We start from the raw sequence: 25,794 nt of genomic DNA, 5'->3' as shown, positions 1-25,794 counted from the left end.
GCAGTTATAGCATGTCATCATCTTCTTCCAGCAATCGGCCGTGGCGTGGCCGGGTCTATTACACGATTCACAGACTCGGGTAGCGAAGTTGCATCTACCTCGATGATGTTTCTTGAAAATTTTGCATTGAGGGACGCCGAAATTGGAGCTAGACCTTCGTTGGTCAACCCCTTTACCCTTGAAGCGGGCATCTCCACCTTTTCTCGAGTCATGTGCTGGTACAACCTTCCTATCTTCCTCCTTATTGCGGATCATTCCGCCCATCAAGTATCCTGCTAACTCCATCGCGGAATCAACAGTTTGTGGCAAGTGCGATTTTACCAGATCACGAATTTCGCGAGGTAGTCCCCATATGTAACGTGTAACTTTGCTAGACTCGGGCGTGACTAGCTGGGGCACTAAACGGCAATACTCGTGGAATTTTGTGTTATACTCACAAAGGTTTGTTCCGACAACCTTGTGAGCTAAGAACTTGGTTTGGATCTGGTCTGTCTCATGCATCGGACAGAATTTTGACATCGTCAACTCCTTGAATTCATTCCAGTTCAAACTATACATTGCTTCTCTTCCCCTACTTAGGAGTAACGCGTTCCACCATTGGTGTGCTTCGCCTTTGAACATCAAGGCGGAGTATTGGATCTTTTCCTCCTCCGTACACTTGCTCGTGATCACTATTGTCTCCATTTCTTCGAGCCACCGTACGGTATTGATGGCTCCTTTGTCGCCGTAAAATTATTTAATATTTAAAGTATTTGAACGAGCATCCCCCGATTTTCAGTTTCTTAAATTCTTGTCTTATGCCTCCATCGGCATTTGATTCGTGCATGCTTTCGTCCATGCGAGAGGGTCTAGATCGGGGTTTGGAAACAGACTTTCGAGAAGGATTTTCAGAATGAGAATGTTTCGTTTGGGATCTATTTTCAGATGCTTCTCTAACAGCCTTATCGATCATTTGTTGTATTTGATTCATGTATTTTTCGGGAATCGGATCCTCTTGTGCTTTCTCGGGACCTTTCCCTTTCGCTTCTTGTTTCTCGGCTTCCTTTCGGGAAACCTCACGATTATCGCTTTGTCTAGACATTTTCTTTTAAATCTTTTTATCTTTTATTTTCCTTGATCTGAAATTTAACACATTTCTTTTCTTATTATACAAGTTTTATTTATTTCACATCCATATATATATATCATAAATGATATGTATATTATTTTACAACATACTTTATATATTGTTAAAACAATATATAAGATCCTATTCTTATTACATATGGTACATATTATACACATATAATACAAACTATTTTATGCACATAAACTTTTTCTTCTCATGTCATCCTCTTCTCAATCTTTTATAAACTTATTCACAACTTTAGTGAGCTTGTTGCATTTGCGAAGAAGTTTGTCTCCCATTTTCTTTTTCTTCTTTCCATCAACATCAATCTTCTTTCTCAACTCATCAGTTTCTTGTAAGGCTCGATCCAGATGCTCCTCCTGGGACTGCGGTATGTCGGTAAGATACCCATATCTTGGAGGTGGGTCACGGTAACCCATCATCACAATGTCGTAGTGATTCTTGGGATCTGGGTATGGTGATGCAGTCACATCGGAGGGATAACTGAAAAATGCATCGGCTGCTTCATTTTGCTCACGAATTTCATTGGCCTGTTCTTCAATGGATGGAATCTCGCCTTGATATGGTGGGAAACTTGTTGACGCCTTTCCCTTGAGTTCATGGAGGAATTGCATGTACGGGTCCACAGATCCATAGCTTGGGGTTGATTGTTGCTCCTCCATTGGTGTGGTTATTTCATTTGGATTGTCCGGATATTCCTCTTCAGGGTCGATTTCCTCGTTTGATTCCTTTTCGGTCATTTCCGGATCAGATTCCTCTTCTGGTTCTTCCTCCAGTTCTTCTTCCGTCATTGCCGGCATGTGAATCTTTTCGTATGGCATAATCACCCTCATCTTGGGCTTGTGGGATTGCCCTTGAGAATTGGCAGTATCCATGGTTGAAGTGCCGGTATGCCACCTCCTTTGGTAGGAGTGACATTTCATCCATTGGGAAGATGGAGATTTGGGTTCCTCCTTGATTGGTAAGTTTGCGAGAAAATAATATGACGGGTGTGGATTTGGTGGCACATATATTGGATCTGAGTAATGGGGTGGAGTCTTCATGGGTTGATAAGTCGGAATTTCGGAAGGATAATATGTCGGTACCTCCGATGGTTGATACATAGGTAGACTTGTGGAATGATAACTCAAGTGTCTCGGCGGTTGGTACACTTCATGTGGTGTATTATCCAAATGATAGATAGGACTTGGTTCCATGTTAGGATGTTGGCTAGGTCCTTCGTTGGAGTTGAAAAATGACTCAAAGTAATCCTTGCTCATGATGTCCTTGGGGAATTTATAATACTTCCTTGCTCTTCTTGCTTCATTATCATAATACTTCATTAATTCTTCATACGACATCTTTTTGGGTGGTTTAGAATGTAGAGAGGGAAAGAAAGGGTTACCAACCAATCTTATCCCTATTCAAATAAACAAATAAATATTTCCTATGCTTGAATCAAAGCTTGCGTATTGTTTTATGATACCCAATTCGCTAAGATCGATGGCTCTGATACCAACCTGTCACACCCCCAGTCTAGGCCTAGGAGTATGAACCATAGTTGGTACCATATTTGTAAATAAATCAGAGTTATGGTTATTAGCGGAAGACTTTAAAATATAAGGATCGATATTATAAATATTTATAATACAAAATACGAGACAAAAGTCTCGTTTGGTTTTACTTGTTTATATGTTTTACAAAACCACCAAGTTTTAATATTAACATAAAACTATCCGAGCCATCGGATACTTGAGCTTCTTCGTTCTCTCAAGCTCTAATCTTGATTACCTGCACAATGTTAAATAAAATACGTCAGCAACGCATGCTGGTGAATATGCTGACGCAAAAATATTTTCTTTACTTAATTAACCAAGACCACTTAAGCCTCGGCCCATCTTGGCTTAGGAATAATCAAGTTAAAACAAGAATTATTATAAACTCGAGTCTCTGCACTAGGTCACCTCAGCGAAACGCCGCAGCATTTATGACATAACTTAGGTACCATAAATATACACATGGCCATTCCCCACTCGGACGTAACTTAGGTCCGGCCCATCGTGGCTGGAGGTCGTGACCAAGCGTGGTGCGATGTGCCCACCACGTTCCACATATGAAAGGATCCAGACAAATGTATACCATAGCCTGAGGGCTGGCTTATACTCTTATTTACAATGTTTTTAGAGACACGTAGCCTCATGTAAATTTTTACACATAACACGTTTGTTTGTTTGAAATCAAGTTTGTAAAAGAAGGGCGTATTCACCTTTCAATGGGATCGGCTTCTAACACCGTTCGTTAGTTCTTCTTTCGCTATCTCGCACCTATAGTACGAGTATAACATTCATTAGTCGGATACACGATCCGGCTTAAGTCCTTTAGTCTTATCTTCTCCATGAACCTTTAGTTCATTCTTTTATTTACTTTAAAACCTTTAGTTTTAGTAGTAATTTATAAACCTTTAGTTTATATTGAAAACCCGACGTTTCTTCTTCTTTAAGAAACGTATTTCTTTTATTATTTAAGTATATTCATAATACTTAAATAATATATTTCTATAACAAAGAATAATCTTATCTTTATATAGATTCATATATATATATATATATATATATATATATATTTTATCTTTCTTTTCTTTCTTTTCTTTGTTATATATTTCTTTCGTTTATCGAGAATAATATTGACTTAGGGTATTAAGCCCTTTCAATATTTTATTATTATTTTGGTCGGGCATTATGCCTACCTTGCTTGGTTTGGCAACACCCTAGACACTTGGGCAGCACTTCGACGCCGCTTGCTTATCAACTTCTACTTGATCAACACCTTCTTACACTTAGCACGCCTTTCGAGACGTCAACACCTTTGGCACGTATTTCGAGAAAATCACCGGGTCGTCGGGCAGTACTTCCTTCTTGTTCGGGATGTCGGGGAGTGGCACGTATATCGAGATAACGGGCACGGAAAAAACGAGGCTCGGGGAACGTTTATCGAGACGGAGCGTTGGCATGCTTTACGAGGTAGTGAGAGAAAGCTAGAGAGAGAGTAAGTGTGTGAAATTGAGGTGTGAGAGGGCTGAGCTCGTGGCTGCCCTATTTATAGCCCAAATTGGATCCCATCGCTGTACGAAATGGGCTCCCTGACTCCCCCATCGCGTACCGAGATATAGGGTTGTCGAGTCACGGGGTAAGCCTGCCATGTGTTGACACGTGGTAGGCGCCGCCACACGTGTCAACACGTGGTGACACGTGGCAGCAGACGCTGCCACCGTGAGCCACGTGGCACACGTGTCACGGTGTGTCAGACACCCCATCGCGGTACGCGATGGGTGTCTTTCTTGACCATGTCGCGTAGCGCGATAGGTCCAGAAGGCAGATTTTTCATTTTAGTCCCTGGGGTTTGGAAATTGGTAGAATTGGTCCTTTGACTTTAGAAACTTGTCATTTTTGGCCCGAAATTTACGTGATGTTACATAAGGCCATTATTTATACCCTTGTTTATAAATGTTTTAGAGACACTTAGTCTCATGTAAAGTTTTTCATATAACACGTTGACTCGTTTGAAAACAAGTTTGTAAAAGTTGGGGGTTATTCTCCTTTTGATTTGGATCGGCTTCAAACACCGTCCGAGGGTCTTTCCAGTTGCTATCTCGCACCAATAGTACAAGTATAACCAATTGTTAGTCGGATATAAAGTCCGACTTAAGACCTTTAGTCTTATTTTATAAACTTTACCTCGATGAACCTTTGAATTTCGGTTATTCGATTATTCGGTTATTCGGTTTTCGGTTATTTTCGGTTTCGGTGTATGTTATTTTCGGTTTTTTTTTATTGTGAGTAGACATTATAAAAAATAGAGTACCTTATACATATTGAATTTAAAATACAAAAATATGCACTTGTTATGTTGAACCAAACAAATACAAAGTTGTTTGAGTAGTATAGTTTAAAATTCAACAACATTTTTAATAAAAAAAAAAACTAAAAGTTTCCCGAATCTTCATTCATTGTCTTATTCATCTTCAAAGTTTAGACCCAATCTTGATCATGTTTATAATCTTCACCACCATCAATGGTAGATTCTTTTGGTATTTTGTTTCTGGCCATAACATCTTAAAAAAAACACGTAGAAAACATGGGTTCGATTAATCGGTTCGGTTCGGTTTTTTTTGGTTTTTTTTGGTTTTTTTAAAATGGATAACCTAACCTAAACCCAAAAATCGGTTTTTCGAAAAACTAAAATATTTACCGTCGGTTAATGCTTCGGTTCGGTTTTTTTCGATTTGGTTTTTTCGGTTATTCGGTTTGGTTAATTCGGTTTTATGCTCACCCCTAGTATTAGGTAATTATTGAAGCTTACTCGTTAATCTTTTAATTTTTTTAACTGATTTGTTTTTGCTTCAATCAGTTTTTATCCGCCTTACACAAAGTTTTCCGTTGGATATTAAGTTGCACTGCAATGTACATACTAAGTTACTAACATACAAAGAGTTACCAATATAAGATAGCACAACTACATAGGTTTTTTTTAACAGCAAATATATATATATATATATATATATATATATATATATATATATATATATAGGATTAGGATCATGAGAGAACTTTTTTGAAATTGAGAACCATGAGAACCATTTTAGACCACAAAAAGCCCAAAAATAAAAAAAATAATAAAATAAAAAAAACACAAAAATGAAAAAAGTAAAAAAAATCAAAATTCTTATTTTAACATCCCGGTTTCATAAAAAAAATCGGTTTAACCAAATTATATACACATATGTATAATATATACATATATGTAATTTACATGATTTTTTTATACACATTTGTATAATTTAAGATAAATGACACTGTACATATGTGTATATTATGTAACTAAAAATTAAATAAAATTATACATATGTGTATAATTCGACGTTTTTTTTTATTTTTTATTATTTTTTTATTTATTTTTATTCTTTTAATGAAACCAGAATGAAATATAAGAATTTTGGTTTTTTTACTTTTTAAAAATTTTTGTTATTTTTTGTTTTATAATTCTTTTAAATATTTTTTTCAAAGGTGTTTTTAGTGGTACAAAATAGTTCTCAAAGTTCTCAATTTACAAATATATATATATATATATATATATATTTAAAAGAACTATCCTTCCTGAAACTTTGGAAGCCTACTATATATATATATATATATATATATATATATATATATATATAAAAGAACTACCATTCCTGGAACTTTGGAAGCCTACTAGATAGCACCACCACCACAATAGATCTCCAAATATCTTCTTTTTTTTTTCCTTATAGATGATGACATTTCATTTTCTGAATATAAGTTGTTTAACAGCATAGATTACGACATCAATTATTTAGTATTCATATTTTAAATTTAAAAAGAAAAAAGTTTTGATGATGATTTCATGTATCAGCTGTTAAGTGCTACTGAAATCTGCAAAATATCTCCGGTTTATTAATTTATTATCATGATGACTTCACTATTAAGTTATTATGACATAATTAGACGTTGGTGTGTTTCTGGGGAACATGTCTATCAAGACGTGTGCACTAAGTTCATGATCAAGTTAAATAAAACTTTAATTATAAATAATATTGGTATTAGTTGTATTAAATCCTCAAGATGAGCTACTAACCTATTTTTATATTCACGTGTGAAACGCTAAAATAAATTAAGGGTATACTTCAATTCAAAATTGATACTATTGATTTTTTAGTAATAGAAATATATACTAGGTTATGCAGACTTATTTAAAGATTGTCAACCGTTTCAGCTTGAAAGGTGGATAGATTTCAAGTTAATGAATTGACGGGTTGAATAATGGGAACTCAAACACGACTATATGTATTCATATCAAAGAAATCAGCTCTAATCATGATTTAAATTGTGAATGAAGAAACACCGATCCGATCTCATATACGGGTCCTGGATCTAATGTGTCAACCGGGTAGGATACAACAACAACCAACACGATATGAGCACAACTTCCCAAAGTTCAGTGACCGGAACCTGCAAAACAGACACCGTGAGCTCGTTACGGGAAAGACAAGAGGGGGGGGGGTCTTACCGTAACCACCCTCCGGCTTGAGAATAAGTGACGTAAAGGAAGTACTAGAGTATGGAGAGTAAATACTTGGGAGTGAATGTGTACCTCATGCAGGTAGAGAGGGTATTTATAGCCGAAGGATGTGGGAATTGTGATTGGGCCAGCTGTCTCATTCTAGAAGATCTCCAATAACTGTCTGGACGCGTGTCCTTATGTAATAGGTTGAGCTATACGTCCCATGTGCATGGGTATAACAACCTGGACACGCGCCATTCTACGATAGGACGAGTTGATCCCTGGCCATGTGCACAGTTATAACAAACTGGCCAGGTGTCCTTCATTCATTGGTCAACGGGTCACATATTATTCAAAGAACGATCGTGGTTATTTTTCTAGAAGATAGTTAGTTATTTACAGCTGTCCCGTTGGCATTGCCTTCTGGCCAACTCGGCTGATAGATGTGCTATCATGCGGGTAACGTCTGAGGGTGTCTGGATGATTCCGCATGTGATATAAGGGTGTTTTTCTTCTATTATGTTATGCGGATGATCCATATGTTCCGTGGGTGGCATATGAGGGATTCCTTTCCTACCCACGGTTGATACTTAAGGGTATTTGGGTATTTTTGGTACCCTACCTCTATAAGTCCCCCTAGTCCATTGTTTCTTCCGCGTGAAGTTTTTATGCGGGTGAAATTTTGGACTTAAGATAAATTTGGGAGTTTTTGAATTTTTCACGCTAGTAGAAATATCCTCTGTTGTAACTGTGGATAATCATGAAAAAGGACAAGTTGACCACTCGCAGGCGCGTGGGCAGGTGATAGGACGTATATGCCGGCTATCACTGTACCCGACTGTGCACCTTTTTCCCTTTTTCGAATTTCCCGCGTGACGTGGCGTTTTTATTGGATGATGAGTTTCTCTCTCCACTGTTCATATCCCATCGCATTAATTGCGATGGGTATAAATAGTTGGGATTATCTTCTTTTCGAGGTTTACTTGTCATTGATTTCCTTGAATTTTCTTCGTTTTCTCTCATTTTTCTAACCAATATCTTTGATCTTCGTCACGATTGCTTGTTGTTTACCATTCATAATCAAATCTGTGCCTAGTAGTGCAGGATCTCTGGTACCAACTATTGATACTGCGGAGATTAGATGGGATGTTACTGAATACGAAGCATTGCTTCGTATTTATTGAATCCCACCGGAGTGGGGACCCGAGTTCCCTAACGCCGGATCTGTTGCCAGCAAGCCTCCTGCAGGCAAGATGGTAGTGTATGCCGACTATTTTGTTTACGCAAACCTTCGGTTTCCGGTAACCAAGTTCTTTATGAAGGTTTTAAGTGCGTATGGTGTTCATTTATCCCAATTGCATCCTCTCACTGTTATGTAAATTCGACATTTCGAATTTTTGTGTACAGCGAAGGGGATGTTGCCTCGGATAGACCGTTTTCCAGTGTTCTATCGGATGGCTAACCGCGGTGGGTGGTTTAAGTGCTACCCCAGAGAAGGCAAGGTTATTGGCATCGTGCCTGAAGGGGGTTTGATGGACTGGCACCACAAATTCTTCTGGATTTCAGAAGATGTTATTCCCGTCACCATGGTCCGTCGTCCGATTGGTGAGGCCCTTCCGGAAGTTGTTACAGCTCCTCACGAGAAACAGGAGTGATTCCGCATCTTGGTGATGGAACCATCCCCCATGCGGGTTCTTCCGGAAGAGGCCCTGGTGTGGGCGGGTATGAGCCGCCTGTGGCCATATCCCAATTTAGAGCCTGTTTTTATGGGCGTGAACGAACGTAAGTTATTTTTCTCTTTCCTCTTTTTTGCCTTCTGTAGTAATCGACTTATTCGATCTTTTATGTGTTTTTCAGGTGAAGGGCCCATGCTGAATGCCCTTTTCGAGAACCGGGGCTGCATGGCGAAAGGTATTCGCGAAGCGAAAGAGACACCTGTCCTGGAGAGGACGCATAGTCGGTTTCTCTTCGCTACCAATGTGCCAGCTGAGCCTGCGTACTCCTTAAATCCTCGTCATCTTAACATCCTTTCTTCTGATGGGGTAATCGTCATTCTCTCTTCGAGTGATGATTCTACTACCCAAGAAGACGGAAGTTCTGATAGTGCTTCTGAAATATCGTCTGTGTCACATCTGTTGACAGAGCTGGAGCGGAAGAGAAACTTCGAGTCTCTTCGTGCAAGCAGCGCGGGTGCTAGCTCCGCGTATACGGAGGAAGGTCCGACGCCCAAGAAGCAGCGGACGCGTCGTCCGAAGAAGACGTACAGCCTTGCTGGTCGTATTAAAGAGATGACTAGTAATTCAATGCTTCGCCTGTACCCTTCTCTTTAATGTTTTCTCTAACTCTGAAATTCTACTTTGTCTTTTGTAGATTTAGAGGATGTTGATGCTGGTACTTTCAAGAAACCAGTCACTTCGTTAGAGGGGGAAGATAAACTACCATCTCCAACGCCCGTAATCTAAAAACTTCCCTCTCCTCTGCCCGAAAAGGAAGGCAAACCGCCAACTCCTCCATCTGAGGAGCATCAGGAGTGCCCGCTTCCATCGTAGGTAGTTAAAGATTCTTTCGCGTATTTGTTCGAGACAGGAAACGTTTCTAGCTCCGCATGGAAAGATCCTGAGGAGGGTGGGGAGGCGTCAAAAACGCAAGCATCGCCTCTGCCCAATTCATCCGGCTTTTTGACAACCCCCTCCGAGTCTCTAACAAATGCTGATGGTGTGGAGCTTTCCCAATCGACAAACTTCGACTACTATGGGAAGCCCAACCCGGGGGAGGATGACGAGAGGTTTGTTCCGAATTGGAACATTAAGAAGGGGTCCCGCCTTACTGATCCGGACACTTGTGTGACATTTTCAACCAATGTGTTCCGACAGCGGAGCAGATCTATTAGTGTGGCTGCCCTTGCCAGGATCTGTATAACGACTATTCCTCGTCCTTAGCCAACACTATAGCATGCGGGCAGGAAATTTTATGGGAATGGCGATCGATGGGGGAGCGATGGGGCGAGCTGATTAAGTCTTCTGAAGAGGCAAAAATTGAGGCTCAAGGGAAACGCCAGGCTGCTAATACTGCCAAGTTGAAGCAGTCGGATGCTGAAATCGCTCTCAGAAATGAGAAGGATAGGCATACGGCTGCTTCCCGTCAATGGGAAGAAGTTTGCAAGAAGCAAAAAACTCTTCTTCAAGCCGCTCGAGCGGACACTCAAAAGAAGAAGGATGACCTGGCTAAGGCACTTGATGCCAATTCAACAATAGAAGAACAAGTGTCCCGCCAAGGCATCCTTATCCAAGAGCTCGAGGTTGAATCCAAGTTGCAGAAGGAGCGGGCGGCTCTTAATGAGAAAAGAGCTGATGATATGCAGGCCGCCTATGACTCGCTTCTACAGGCTCGTGATGAGACGGAAGCCCGTGCAGCTGAATCCTTGAATGAAAACCAAAAAATTGCTGACGGGTTCCGTGAGCTCCAGGAAAGGGCAGAGCGGGCGGAAAGGGCAGAGCAGTCGGATGCTGAAGTCGCTCTCAGAAATGAGAAGGATAGGCATACGGCTGCTTCCCGTCAATGGGAAGAAGTTTGCAAGAATCAAAACACTCTTCTTCAAGCCGCTCGAGGGAACACTCAATAGAAGAAGGATGACCTGGCTAAGGCACTTGATGCCAACTCAACATTAGAAGACCAAGTGTCCCGCCAAGGAATCCTTATCCAAGAGCTCGAGGTTGAATCCAAGTTGCAGAAGGAGTGGGAGGCTCTTAATGAGGAAAGAGCTGATGATATGCAGGCCGCCTATGACTCGCTTCTGCAGGCTCGGGAAGAGGCGGAAGCCCGTGCAGCTGAATCCTTGAAAGAAAACCAAAGAATTGCTGACAGGTTCCTTAAGTGCGTATGGTGTTCATTTATCCCAATTGCATCCTCTCACTGTTATGCAAATTCGATATTTCTAATTTTTGTGTACAACGAAGGGGATGTTGCCTCGGATTGACAGTTTTCTAGTGTTCAACCGGATGGCTAACCGCGTTGGGTGGTTTAAGTGCTACCCCAGAGAAGGCAAGGTTATTGGCATCGTGCCTGAAGGGGGTTTGAAGGACTGGCACCACAAATTCTTCTGGATTTCAGAAGATGTTATTCCTGTCACCATGGTCCGTCATACGATGGAGAGGCCCTTCCGGAAGTTGTTACAGCTCCTCACGAGAAACAGGAGTGGTTCCGCATCTTGGTGACGGAACCATCCCCCATGCGGGTTCTTCCGGAAGAGGCTCTGGTGTGGGCGGGTATGAGCCGCCTGTGGCCATATCCCAATTTAGAGCGTGTTTTTTATGGGCGTGAAGGAACGTAAGTTATTTTTCCCTTTCCTCTCTTTTGCCTTCTGTAGTAATCGACTTATTCGATCTTTTATGTGTTTTTCAGGTGAAGGGCCCATGCTGAATGCCCTTTTCGAGAACCGGGGCTGCATGGCGAAAGGTATTCGCGAAGCGAAAGAGACACCTGTCCTGGAGAGGACGCAGAGTCGGTTTCTCTTCGCTACCAATGTGTCAGCTGAGCCTGAGACTTCGGAGGCGATCTTTCAGTCAGGTGCGTACACCTTAAATCCTCGTCCTCTTAACATCCTTTCTTCTGATGGGGTAATCATCATTCTCTCTTCGAGTGATGATTCTACAACCCAAGAAGACGGAAGTTCTGATAGTGCTTCTGAAATATCGTCTGTGTTACATCTGTTGACAGAGCTGGAGCGGAAGAGAAACTTCGAGTCTCTTCGTGCAAGCAGCGCGGGTGCTAGCTCCGCGTATACGGAGGAAGGTTCGGCGCCCAAGAAGCAGCGGACGCGTCGTCCGAAGAAGACGTTCAGCCTTACTGGTCGTATGAAGGAGATGGTTGGTAATTCAATGCTTCACCTGTACCCTTCTCTTTAATGTTTTCTCTAACTCTGAAATTCTACTTTGTCTTTTGTAGATTTAGAGGATGTTGATGCTGGTATTTTCAAGAAACCAGTCACTTCGTTAGAGGGGGAAGATAAACTACCATCTCCAATGCCCGTAATCCAAAAAATTCCCTCTCCTCCGCCCGAAAAGGAAGGCAAACCGCCAACTCCTCCATTTGAGGAGCATCAGGAGTGCCCGCTTCCACCACCGGTAGTTAAAGATTCTTTCGCGTATTTGTTCGAGACTGGAAACGTTTCTAGCTCCGCATGGAAAGATCATGTGGAGGGTGGGGATGCGTAAAAAAGCAAGAATCGCCTCTTCCCAATTCATCCGGCTTTTTGAAAACCCCCTCCCAGTCTCCAACAAATGCTGATGGTGTGGAGCTTCCCCAATCGACAAACTTCGACTACTATGGGAAGCCCAACCCGGGGGAGGATGACGAGAGGTTTGTTCCGAATTGGAACATCAAGAAGGGGTCCTGCCTTACTGATCCGGAAACTTGTGTGACATTTTTCAACCAATGTGTTCCAACAGCGGAGCGGATCTATCAGCATGGTCGCCCTTGCCAGGATCTGTATAACGACTATTCCTCATCCTTAGCCAACACTATGGCATGCGGGCAAGAAATTTTACGGGAGTGGCGATCGATGGGGGAGCGATGGGGCCAGCTGATTCAGTCTTCTGAAGAGGCAAAAAGGGAGGCTCATGGGCAACGCCAGGCTGATAATACTGCCAAGTTGAAGCAGTCGGATGCTGAAATCGCTCTTAGAAATGAGAAGGATAGGCATACGGCTGCTTCCCGTCAATGGGAAGAAGTTTGCAAGAAGGAAAAAACTCTTCTTCAAGCCGCTCGAGCGGACACTCAAAAGAAGAAGGATGACCTGGCTAAGGCGTTGATGCCAACTCAACAATATAAGAACAAGTGTCCCGCCAAGGCATCCTTATCCAAGAGCTCGAGGTTGAATCCAAGTTGCAGAAGGAGCGGGCGGCTCTTAATGAGAAAAGAGCTGATGATATGCAGGCCGCCTATGACTCGTTTCTACAGGCTTGTGATGAGACGGAAGCCCGTGCAGCTGAATCCTTGAATGAAAACCAAAAAATTGCTGACGGGTTCCGTGAGCTCCAGGAAACGGCAGAGCGGGCGGAAAGGGAACGACGTTGGCTGCTGGGCCGGGGTCTTAGCGCGGTACGTTATTCCATTCTTCCGCTGTTGCCCACAGTATTATTACTTTTGACTGTTACTGAATCTGTCTTGTTTCCACAGGTTATCAGACATATTAAAGAATGGAACCGCCTATGGCTCGCTTCTACAGGCTCGTGATGAGACGGAAGCCCGTGCAGCTGAATCCTTGAATGAAAACCAAAAAATTGCTGACGGGTTCCGTGAGCTCCAGGAAAGGGCAGAGCGGGCAGAAAGGGAACGACGTTGGCTGCTGGGCCGGGTTCTTAGCGCGGTACGTTATTCCATTCTTCCGCTGTTGCCCACAGTATTATTACTTTTGACTGTTACTGAATCTGTCTTGTTTCCACAGGTTATCAGACATATTAAAGAAGGCACGGAATTGACGAACTACTTAGCTTTTTTGCTTGCTGTTTCGAAAAAATCTGGCCATGTATTGGCCTTTAACGAAGGGATGGGCTATGCTCAAGAAGGTTGCTCATTTGAAGAGCATCCATTGCAAGGATGTAATGTTGTCCAAGAATATGACGCACGCATGACAATTTGTCATTTTCCTTGGAGAACCTGCTTCCGGAATTCACGGCTGCTGACAATGGCGTGGAACGATTGAAGGAATATCTGGGAGAAGGAACTGAAGATGATCCACCATTGTCTCATAAGGACGCATCTGCCCCAAACCCCTAGATTAGATTGTAGTCTTTGTAATTTCTTTCTCATGTCTTTGTAAATATCTTTATTATGAATGGAAAAAAAACTTTTGTCCTCTTGTGAGTTTTGCATTGTTTTTGCTTTATGATAATATCTTCGTGGCATATTTTCAAATTTTCCAATTTTGAATTTTTGCAAGTGGGATAAGAGCGATGACGTGGCGGAAAGAGAAACGTCGCAAAATAACTGATAAGACGTGTATGACGTCTGTTGTCAGTTTATATTTAATTTTTCGTCTTTCCCACCTTACGTGTCAGCTTGTAATTGGGTCGCTGTTTCTCTCTCCACTAGCCTCCAATCCGTCGCATTAATTGCGACGTGTATAAATAAGCCGGATCCCTACTTCTTACTCATTCTTATCTCCTTCTAAATATTCTACTCCCTCGCAATTCCAAATATGAGATTTTACATTATTCAAATCATTCAATTCTGCTTTCGACTTAATATGGGTAAGGATAAGAAGAAGGATGCTTCAATAGAGAACGTCGTTCTCCACTGGAAGAAGAGGGATTATGAAGATATCGTCAATATCTACGGCCTAGCACCTGAATGGGAACCCGAGTATCCGGCGGACGGATCGGTTGCTACTGATCCGCCGGCGAAGAAGATGGCCATGTATGCGGACCACTTCGCTACCGGGAACTTCCGATTACCCGTCACGAAGTTTATGCGGTCCGTCTTGATGACCTACAGGATCCACTTATCACAGATCCACCCTTTTGGGATGCTGAGGATTCGACACTTTGAATTCTGTTGTCAGGCTCACACCATAGAGCCTACAGTTGGTCGGTTCGCGGTATTTTATAAGATCGCTAACCGAGGCGGGTGGTATAGTTGTTCTACCACCAGGAAGGGACCCATTGGTACCGAGTGGCACCGGAGTCTCCATGAATGGAAATCCAAGTTCTTTTGAGTCCGGGTATATGTCATCCCCTTTGAAATGACATATCGCAAGGAAGAAGGCGGGCTTCCTGTTGTCCATGCAAATACAGAGGTGAACCTTACATGGTTCAACACTTTAACCCTCACTCCTACCCCCATGCGTGCGATACATGAGGGAGCACTGGTGGCTGCGAAGATGAGCCCTTTATGGCCATTTCCTGACTTGGAGCCATATTACGAAAATCCCGACAAAAGTAAGTGTGTGTTTTGCTTTTTACTAGTTCCGCCTAAATTCTGACTGTTGTTTTTGTTTAGGCTAGGGCTCCATCTTCAGCACGCTCCTAGACCACGAGGAAGGTCTAATGGTGCGTCATACTATTGGTCCAAGGGATGCGCCCATTCTTGAGCGTGCCAGTATAAATTTTTTGTTCTCCACCATGCTCCGCTCGGAACCTGTAGTTTCTGAAGTAATGTATGCTAAAGGTGAAGAGTTTGTTGAAAAAGGTTAGGGAGTTTTGAAACCCCGACCACTTACTTCTGTTACTTCTAGCGGGGTGATAGTACTTCTCTCATCTAGTGAGGAGTCATCATCCTGTGAAGAAGGAATATCATTTGGAGCTACCGACACTTTAAATGCCCTACAATCAAATGTAGGCCTTACCCGCAAGCGTAACCAAGTTCCAATCACCTTTTAGGTGACCGATGATGAAGGCACCAACGCCACTTTTGGAGATGAACATCGAGCTGCTGGCGATGTCATCAAAGAAGGTGATCATCCTGACTACGCCGGTGTTTCCAAAATTTCTGGGAAACGGAAGGTGCAGGCTACCAAGCCCGCGGTTACCCGGAAACTCAAAAAGACGAAGTTGGCATCTCGTCTCTGAGACATTGCATCCGCCGATGATTCTTCAGGTGGCTTTAATTAACAATTACCTTTTCATTTTCTTAAATTATGGTGCTGATATGATCATATTTGTTTTTGCAGAATTCCTGAAGGAATCTTCCAAGGATCCTTCTGGATCCAAATGGATCAATGCCACCTGCTACACCGCCAACGGGTGTGCAGGAACCGGTTGTTATCACGGATACCCCTCTTCTGGAAGTAAGAAGGATGGGAACCCCGGAGATCCCATTGTTTCTTCACCCTTCCATTTTTCCTATCGTTTTAGAGATCAAGGGGGGGGGGGGGTTTACTGCGTACGGTCATGGCCCACAAGCGACCTCACCTCTTCATGAGGAGGATTCCTCGATGTATCGTCCGCGTTGGTCCCTACGCCAGGACTCAACCTTTTCCGACATGGACATTTGCAAGGAATATCTGCAAGGGAGTCTTCCCTTAGGAGAGAGGGAACGTCAACGCAGGCGTCCGCGCCAGGAGTTATTGAACTCCTACTCTTACAACTAGGCATGAATGAAGAGTGGGAGGATATGGAGTTTAGGGAGAACCAGGCGGAGCAGGAAGCCAAAGACAATCATCTGGCTGTTGATACCGCCGGATGCCAGTTGGCGGATGCCAGGACGGCATTAGAGGTGGAAAAAGCTCGTTGGTCTGTTTCTGAGGAAGCCAAAACTTCTTTCCAACAACAATTGGATGAGCGTGAGAAGCTTATTAAATCTTTGAAGGCTGAGTCAGCCGCCAAAGATGAACGCCTTGTCGCCCTTGCTGCCAAGAACAGGGAGCAAGCCTTGGAGTGTGCTGGGCACAAAATGGAACTTGTCCGAGCCATGGCGAACAAAAGATGGTTGCTGGCGGAAGGAGTTCCCCAGGTAAGTTGTTACTCTGGATTTTGTTATATTCATAAGTATGTGTGAAACACTTGCTTACACTTATTTCAACAGGTCATCGCCCATATTCGAAAAGGCGATGAACTCGGAAGCTTCTTTGCCATACTTTTGAATGCATCTTTACAAGCCGGCAGTCAGACGGGTTTCCAGGAAGGTTTCAAATTTTGTGAAGCAGGTAAACTTCCGGAAGAATTCGTCTTGCATTGCCGGGATACCGCTAAGATCCTTGACGAGAAGACCAAGACATTTGACAGATTGAAGTTTTCGATTGTAACTCAAATTGTCGTTCTTGCGGATAAGGAGGATGGGGTTGAACAGCAGAAGGAGCTTCTTGCAACTGTCAACGCCAACCAAGAGGATGTGGAAGATGAAGACGAAGAAGATGAAGCAACATAGTTTTGTATTTATTGTAATCTTTGTCGATTTATCTTATTTCACTTAATATAAGTGTTTGTCCATTTGCATGTATATAAGAAGTTTTTTCTATCCGGTACACTTTGCCTTATTTCACATAATATAAGTGTTTGTAGGATTCTTTTATTGTTAATAAAGGATTATGTCATTCTTGCTGTTTGGTCACATGAGTCTCTCTGGTACGCGGACCATAATATGTGTATTACACATGACTTACATATGAAACTAACAATCTTTCATAAACAAGGCATAAGCCGAATGAAATTACAAGAGACGGTGTTACATGTATTTCATTAATCAAATTGGCACGCAGGCCTAAAATAAAAAACAGAAAACATGTCTTGCTATACTAGCATTTTTTTAACTGTGCTATGTTCCAAGTTCTAGGGATCTCAGTCCCATCCAACTTTTCTAACTTGTAGGAGCCTTTAGATAATACTTGTTTAATCTTGTAAGGGCCTTCCCAAGTTGGGGCCAACTTGCTCGGAGGCTCTTGGCCGGAAGCTTCATTACCGTGGAAGACAAAATCTCCCGCATCGAACATGTATTTTTTGACCCGCACATCATAAAACTGCTGCAGTTGGCGTTTTTAAATATGCTCACAGATCGATGCCAATTCCCTTCTTTCTTAAAGAAGGTTGACGTTCATCCGTAACTCTTTGTCATTGTCATCGATCAATATAGTTCGTGCAGATGGGACCCCTATTTCGGATGGGATCATGGCCTCGGTGCCGTAGGTTAAGCTGAATGGCGTTTCAGAATTGCTTGAATTCTTCTGAGTGCGGAAGGCCCATAGTACATGGGGCAATTCATCGAACCAGCCGGTTCGTTTAGTGCCTAACCTAGCTTTGATCCCGTCTTTGATTGTCCAGTTGGTTCGCTTAACCTGACGATTCGCTTGCGGATGGGCTACAGATGTGAATATTTGAGAGACATGAAATTCTTTCAACCATTCTTGTAGCCCGCTGTCCGCGAATTGAGTACCGTTGTCACTTACAAGTTCCAGCAGAAGACCAAACTGGCAGATTATGAATTCCCAAAGGAATTTCTTGACACTCGCTGCCGTAATAGATGCGACTGGTTTGGCTTCCTGCCACTTTGTAAAGTAATCGATGTCCACGATTAGAAACTTGACACGTCCCGAGGCTTCAGGAAAAGGTCCCATGATGTCAATAGCCCATTTTTGGAACGGCCATGCGGAAGTGACTGGAACGAGTTCGTTCTTTGGTAGCAGTGTGTTAAGCGCATGACGCTGATAGGAATCACATTTCTTGATTTCCTGTACAGCGTCCAGATGCATTCCTGGCCAGTAATATCCGACATTCATCAACTTTGCAACGATCATTCTTGGGCCCACGTGAAGACCACATATGCCTTCATGAACTTCTCTGATTAAATAGTTCGCGTCCTCAGCGTCCACACATCGAAGTAGTGGGCCGAGAAAGGAACGTCGGTACAAAACACCATCGTTCATCTGATAGTTTAAGGCTTTGTGTTTTATATTCCGAGCCGCGGACTTCTCTTCCGGCAAAATTCCCGATGACAAATAAGCCATAATTGGTGTCATTCAGGATTCAACGCTGGTCTGGATTCCTAGAACTTGGTTCTGTGGGATAGATGGGCGATCCAAGACATCAATCCGAATATCTTTAGCAAAGTGTTCGAAGTTCGTTGAAGCCAATTTGCTAAGGGCGTCCGCTGACTTGTTCTCGCTTCTCTTAATGTGAACAATTTTGAATGAGCAGAACTGAAGAATCAAGTCCTTCTCTTGCGACAGATACGAAGCCATTACATCTTTTTTTGCTTCGTAAGTCCCATTAATCTGCCCTGCTATTAACATGGAATCCACCCGCCCTTCCAAGTGTTTTACACCAAGTTTTTTAGCTATTCGTAGGACTTCCAGAAAAGTTTCATATTCCGCCTCGTTGTTAGTACTTTTAAAGTCTAACTTAATGGCGTATGTGAACTCGTGGCCTTCGGGATTGACTAGCCTGAGGCCTGCGCCAGATCCCTAACTACTAGATGCTTCATCCGTGAACAATGACCAGACTTGTCCTTGTTCTGGAGGTACTTGGGGTTGTTGTTCAACTAAGCATTCTTTCTCTTTGTGCTGCGGAACCTCTGTGACGAAGTCCGCTAGCACTTGCACTTTGATTGCTGGTCTGGGTTTGTATGCGATCTCGTGTTTACCCAGTTCGATGGCCCATTTCACCAATCATCCAGACAGTTACGGTTTGCTTAACACATTCTTGAGTTTGTATCCAGTTAGGAAATTGAAAGGTTGACCTTGAAAGTATCCGCGGAGTTTCCTGGCAGCATAGACCAACGCCAGAACCAGTTTTTCAAGCATTGAATACCTGGTTTCCGGGTCGGTCAACATCCTACTGACATAGTAAATTAGTGTTTGGACGTTCTTTATGTCCGTCAGTAGTACGGCCCCAATGGCGATGTCAGTTGCTGACAGATACAGTATCAAAGGTTCACCCGCATATGGTGATGTTAAGGTAGGCAGTTCCATTAAAACACGCGCCGGTAACGGTTACTCCTAGAAATTTTCCCTCTTCCATCCTGAAGGACCACTTGGCTGGATTCAGCTTCATATTGATGCTTCTCAAAGTTTGAAATGTTTCTTCGATGTCTCTTAGCATCTGATCTTCCTCAATAATTTTGATTACGAGATCATCCATGTAAACTTCTAATTTCCGACCAATCTGTTTCTTGAATGCCTCATCCATCAATCGCTGATATGTAGCCCCCGCATTCTTTAAACAAAATGGCATCATCTTATAACAGAATGTGCCTTGGTCTGTTTGGAATGCTGTCTTATCTTCATCACCCGCCGCCATGCGGATTTGATGATAGCCTTTGTAAGCATCTAAGAAGCACTTGAATTTGAATGGAGCTACAGCATCAACTTTGAGGTCGATTTCCGGCAATGGGTAACAGTCTTTGGAACACACCTTGTTCAGATCCTTGAAATCTATGCACATCCGCCATGTCCCGTTGCTTTCAGGGACAATAACCGGATTGGCGACCCAAGTCTGGTATTGGATTGGGCGGATAATTCCAGCATGTAAGAGGTCCTGAACTTGTTCGTTCATTGATTTCGTTTGTTCCGGCCCCATCTTACGATTCTTCTGCACAACTGGAATATACGGTGGGTTTACTCACAATTTGTGTTAAGCAATCTTTCGCGGGACCCCGGTCATGTCCGCGGGTTGCCACTTGAAGATGTCAACATTCTTTGTCAGGAAATGCTTCAAAAAGGTTCTCACTATCTCGGAGATAACGGGTCTAATTTTTACAGTTTGCTATGGGAATTTCTTGTTCAATACCCATTTCTCGGGTTCAATCCGCCGAGTTTACTTCGGAACTTTGCTTGGCTTGGAGCTTTCTGTTGCGAAGCAATGCCGATTGATATGAATGATAGCCACACAAGTGAGAATCGGAACTCCAACTGTACCGTGTGCTATGGAAGGATGGGCATTGAAATCACCTATCGCTTCTCTCCCCAAGATAATCTCATGCTTTGATGTTGCTGGTAGAACTAAAAATTTGACCTCCTCGGTTCTTGAATGAATTCCGTCACTTAGAGTGACTGGAAAGGAAATCACCCCTCACGGGTGCATTACCTCGCCTCCATATCTCGATATAGGAGCATGAATGGGGTTCAATCTCTTCTTATCGTCCTCATCTAACTGTTCGAAGCATTGCTCATACATTATATATGACGTGCTACCGGTGTCGAAGAAAACGTATTGCGAGCGATAGTGACCGAAGATGGCGGTAATAATCAAGGGATTCTTATTACAGGGACCTCCTTTGATCCTTGGAAAAATCACAGGCTCATTCTTCCATTCTTCCTCATCAGACTCTCTTCTCTTTCCCCTACCTTGTGTCCGCCTTGAATCATGTGAACGTTTAAATCTTTGACTTGTTCTTTGGGCGGGCCTTAATTATCTCGCGCGGGAGCCTTACCACTCCTAGGTTTTCCACCTTTTACCAAATGTCCAAGTTTTCCTGATTTCACAGCCGCCTCAATCTCGTTTTTTAGAGCAACAAACTCGTTCGTATTATGACCGATGTCATCATGAAATGAACAGTGCTTTTTGGCGTCGAGGAATGATCTCCTTGTGAGTGGCTGGGGTTTCCTGAAATTCATATTCTCCGTAGTGAGGATTTCAGTGGGAATTTTTGAAAGTGGAGTCCAACTGTTTGAGCCTCGAGACTAGGAGCCTGCTTTGTTCTTGTTGGCAATCAAAGATTTGGCATCAAATGGCTTAGACGTTTCCGCGGATGGCTGGAGTCGGGACCAAATGGTTCATTTTTCCTGTCTGTTCGGCTGTGGATTCTGAAATTCGACTTTCAAATTCTGTTTCTGATTGTTGGTTTCCAACGTCCTTTGAGTTCTGGCGAACAACTTTGCCGTAGTCATGATATCATTCCAATACGTGGGCATACCATCTTTTCCAGTCAACGTCATAATCAATTCGTCACTTTTCACATTTTTGCGTAATGCTCCCCGCAACATATCCTCGCTTACGCCACCGATATTGAGGCTTTCGTTGTTAAAACGGGTAATGAAGTCTTCCATAGACTCATTGTTCCGTCTAACGACGTCCAATATTTCGGATGGGTCGCGGGTGTGTTTTCGCAGCTGGCTAAAGTTTTGTGAGAATTTAGCAACAAAATCGTCCAAGTTCTTTATCTGTCCATCCGGAAGCTTTTCAAACCACTCCCGCGCTGCCCAAGTAAATGTTAGTGCGAACATGTGGCACCAATATGGAAGAGTCCAACCGCTGACTCCTCCAACTGCCACAAAATTCAGCAGGTGATCACTGGGATCGGTCATCCAGTCATTTTTTCCCACGGATGTCGGGATCTTAGCGTTGACCGGGAACGGGGCAGTTGCAATCTTTGCGATGAACTTCTACTTTTCAGCGAAAGCAGCCGGACGATAGGCTTGGAAAAGTCTTCCTTAGCATCACTATGATAACCCGCCTGGCGAACTACCGCTTGCGGACGGCTAGTTCCCTCATGTGGGTGAAGGCGGCTATCACCAGTGTAGTAACTGATATCACCTGGACGGTACGATGAGTCGTAAGTATCATACTCGTCAAACTAGGATGGTATGTGCATGACCATACGAGGGCGATCACGCAGTCTTCGAACTTTTCTAGGATCTCTCTCCGCTTGAATGCTATGGCGGATCTGACTCCTCCTTACTGCTTGGGGAGGGGAGAGAGATTTCCCAGGAGACTCTTCATAGTTTAGAGTTCGAGCCTGGAGTCGCTCTTCACGTACCCGTCACTCATACTCTGCTACCACCTTTTCTTGTTGGTGACAGAACCACTCGTCCTGAGACAAGGGTCCCATACTTCTGGAACTATGATGATGAGTTCCTCCTTGCTCAGACTCGTCAGAATCATCTCCCAGACCTAACTCTGAATGAGTCTGACGAGTTTCCTTCGTAATTCGCTCGGGATTACCGGATCTGGAACCTCCTGGCGCTGTGACATGCCCTAGGTCTGTCGGAGTAAGACCTGCTTGAATCGTGGCATGTCCCAAATCGCCTGGTGCAAAACTACTAAGAGCAGTGATACGTGCGAAGACACTCGAGGAAAATCCTACAGGTGTTTCAGTATTAGTAACCCGTGAAATAGGTACATGAGTTCCCGTCGGCCCTTCAGGAAGCTTACTCATACCGTACGAACCAAAAAACCAATGAAAACTTATGCAGTTCTAACACCAAAACGGATGGCGCCAATGAAGAATCACCGATCCGATCCCCTATACGGGTCCTGGATCTAATGTGTCAACCGGGTAGGATACTACAACAACCAACACGATATGAGCATAACTTCCCAAAATCCAGTGACCGGAACCTGCAAAAAGACACCGTGAGGTCTTTACGGGAAGGACAAGAGGGGGGGTCTTCCTGTAACCACCCTCCGGCGTGAGAATAAGTACTGTTTTGACGTAAAGGAAGTACTAGAGTATGGAGAGTAAATACTTGGGAGTGAATGTGTACCTCATTAATGTTAAAGTTGAGGAATATGGTAAATTTAGTAAAAATAAGGAAAATGGGGGGTACGTTCAGTAAAACCCTTTTTAAATTCGAAACATAAACTTTGTTTGTTAGCGACCAACCAAATATATTTTTCAATAACGTTTCTTGTTTACGGATCCTGAAGAAGGAAGATCTACAATACGACCGGCCGATATTCTTGTTTTTGGGTAGGTAGGGGGAAAACACGCTTGAGTCGACCTCACAGGAGTGTCCCCTCTTGTTGGGCTTAGGGACAATGGATTTGTAGCAGGTCAGGCAGCATTGATGGCGACATCAGGCAAGGTTGCTAAACACGAGAGAGCTTGTTTGGAGAATCAACACGTGTTTATCCCCTTTGCCTTTGACACTTTTGGTTTCTTACCTCCGGATGCCGTGGACCTTTTGAATAGGGTTCAGAAAGTTGTGCATAGTAACGTATCGGCCGATAAGAACCGAAACTTTGTTTTTAATAGGATTGGGTTTGCTATCCAAAAGGGGGGTTGTGGCGCAGCTTGTTGCCCGCTTACCTGCCACTTTATTGTAAATCGTCTGGATGTTTCTATGGTAATATTAATAACATTTTAACTTGATTGTAAACATGAATAAGTAACGTTCGGGGAAATATGTTTAAATATTTTACAGTCATGTTATGTTTTGGTTAAAGTGTTTAAGAATGAGGTATGTTTGCCAATAAATAACTTGGTTATTTCTTTTTTATTGTTGTCTTTTAGTTCTTGTCAGTTCTTCTAAACTTGTATCTTTTATAGAACGGCGACCCACACATATATACTCCTAATCCTATCCTAAACTATTATAGAAAATCCGCTTTCATGTTAGATTTTAGACCATGATTCTTACTTTAAAAGACTAGAGCCATTACAAGACTAAACTTGTTACTCTAAAAATAAATTTAGATTAAGTATAAAATACCATAAATATAATTTTGTTTGAAGTTTTAAAAATTTAATATTATTATACTCTAGATAGATGATTATTTATTTTAAATTTGAAAATTGAGATTATAATATATATTTTTTTAAATGACAAGGTTACAATACTTATACTACACCCAAAATCCTATATACATACACACATTTTCCGGATTAGAACTCATATTCCGATACGTAGTATCTGATACCCGCATTAATCATGGATAGACGACAGAAGGAATTGTTCTATTTCGAAACTTTACCTTCAACAAACTTGCACTAAAAACAAGCAGGTATCTCTATGACCCTGTCACACCCCGACATAGGGCCTAGAAGTGTGACCACAAATTGGCACATGTTTGTAATTATATCAGAGTTTATGAGAAAATTTTAGTGGAAGACTTTGTTAAAAATATTAATTTATATTGAAAATTTATTCGGGAATTAAACACTTGAGCATATGGTTATAAAATATTACTTTGTTATATTACAAGGATTTCCTTATCAAAACTGAGTCATACTGTAACGCGAACTTCTATTTTCATGATGACTCCAATCCTTGCTATTGTTTAATAAAACGTAGTTACATTTAATGGGTGGAAAAAATACGTCAGTTAAGTGCTGGTGAAACGTATGACTCTAAAATATTTAAACTACAGTTACAATACAAATATAGTTTCTGTACAAGCTCAGCATAAAGTATTTCATTTATAGGATTTGTACCACTTCCTTACACACACAAAAGTTTTCCGAGCCACGTAGCCCCTATTGTAGAACTTTTTATGATTGTTAGCACACAACCATGTAGCCTTTGTATGTTTATGCTAGACAATTATGTTTGGATCTATACACATGTGTAATCGGTCCGAGTTGCTTTTTATTTTCTATTTTGTATTATAACGTTTTAGAGATCACGTAATCTCATGTAAATGTTTGACTGACTCTTTAAGATAAACAACTCGTTCACCTTATAGAGTATAAATATGTTTTGACTATTTGTAAAGGTTTAACGTATTCACCTATATCGTCAGTGAGTGTTTGAAAACTTTCTTGATTGTGAATGAGAAAGATATTAACCTATACATAAATAGGTTCTTATAAATATTTGGATGGTTTAAGCTATTGCCTTTGAGCTTAACCTTTATAAAGTTTTCAACTTTGTGTTTGAATGAAAACACTTGTTTTAATATGACGTTTGATATAGCATATTTTGGCTTAATAGGTTCTAACACGTTGATGTGTTTCTCCAGGTAAGTAAACGGGTCCTGCTGTTGATTGGGAATTATACGAATTACTTTCCTTCCGCAAGAGACTCACTACTAGTGATATCCCTCTTACAGTTACTACATGTCCGTCAAAATATAACTTTTTTAACATTACTTTGTCAAGAAGTAACGTTTATGAAAACTCTTTATGAATGGTTTTAAAATCTTTTCAAGGTTACAGGTCATAGCCTTGACTAATGTCTATGCTATAAGTTAAATAACTTAAACATAACTCCTACCTTTATGCGAGCACTCGAAATGATAATAATAAGAAAAGAGTGACGACTTGAAGGGTAGGATCTTGCAATAAGCACGCTTAGATGATTGATAACACTATTGGGACTTCGATACTTGAACGTGCTTAGAGAAAACGAAAAATTGGGTCTTCATAGCAATCGTGCACGCTTCCCTAGATTAAGTGTGTGCTTTAGAAGGTGTTTTTGGGATGAGCTGGGTTCAATCCCCTAGCCCCTATATATAGGC

Source organism: Bidens hawaiensis, unplaced genomic scaffold (assembly GCF_021521415.1).
Source record: "Bidens hawaiensis isolate Kalapana, Puna unplaced genomic scaffold, B.hawaiensis_p1.1 tig00032461_1, whole genome shotgun sequence".
NCBI classification, from domain to species: domain Eukaryota; kingdom Viridiplantae; phylum Streptophyta; class Magnoliopsida; order Asterales; family Asteraceae; genus Bidens; species Bidens hawaiensis.
This window is presented reverse-complemented; position numbering follows the sequence as displayed.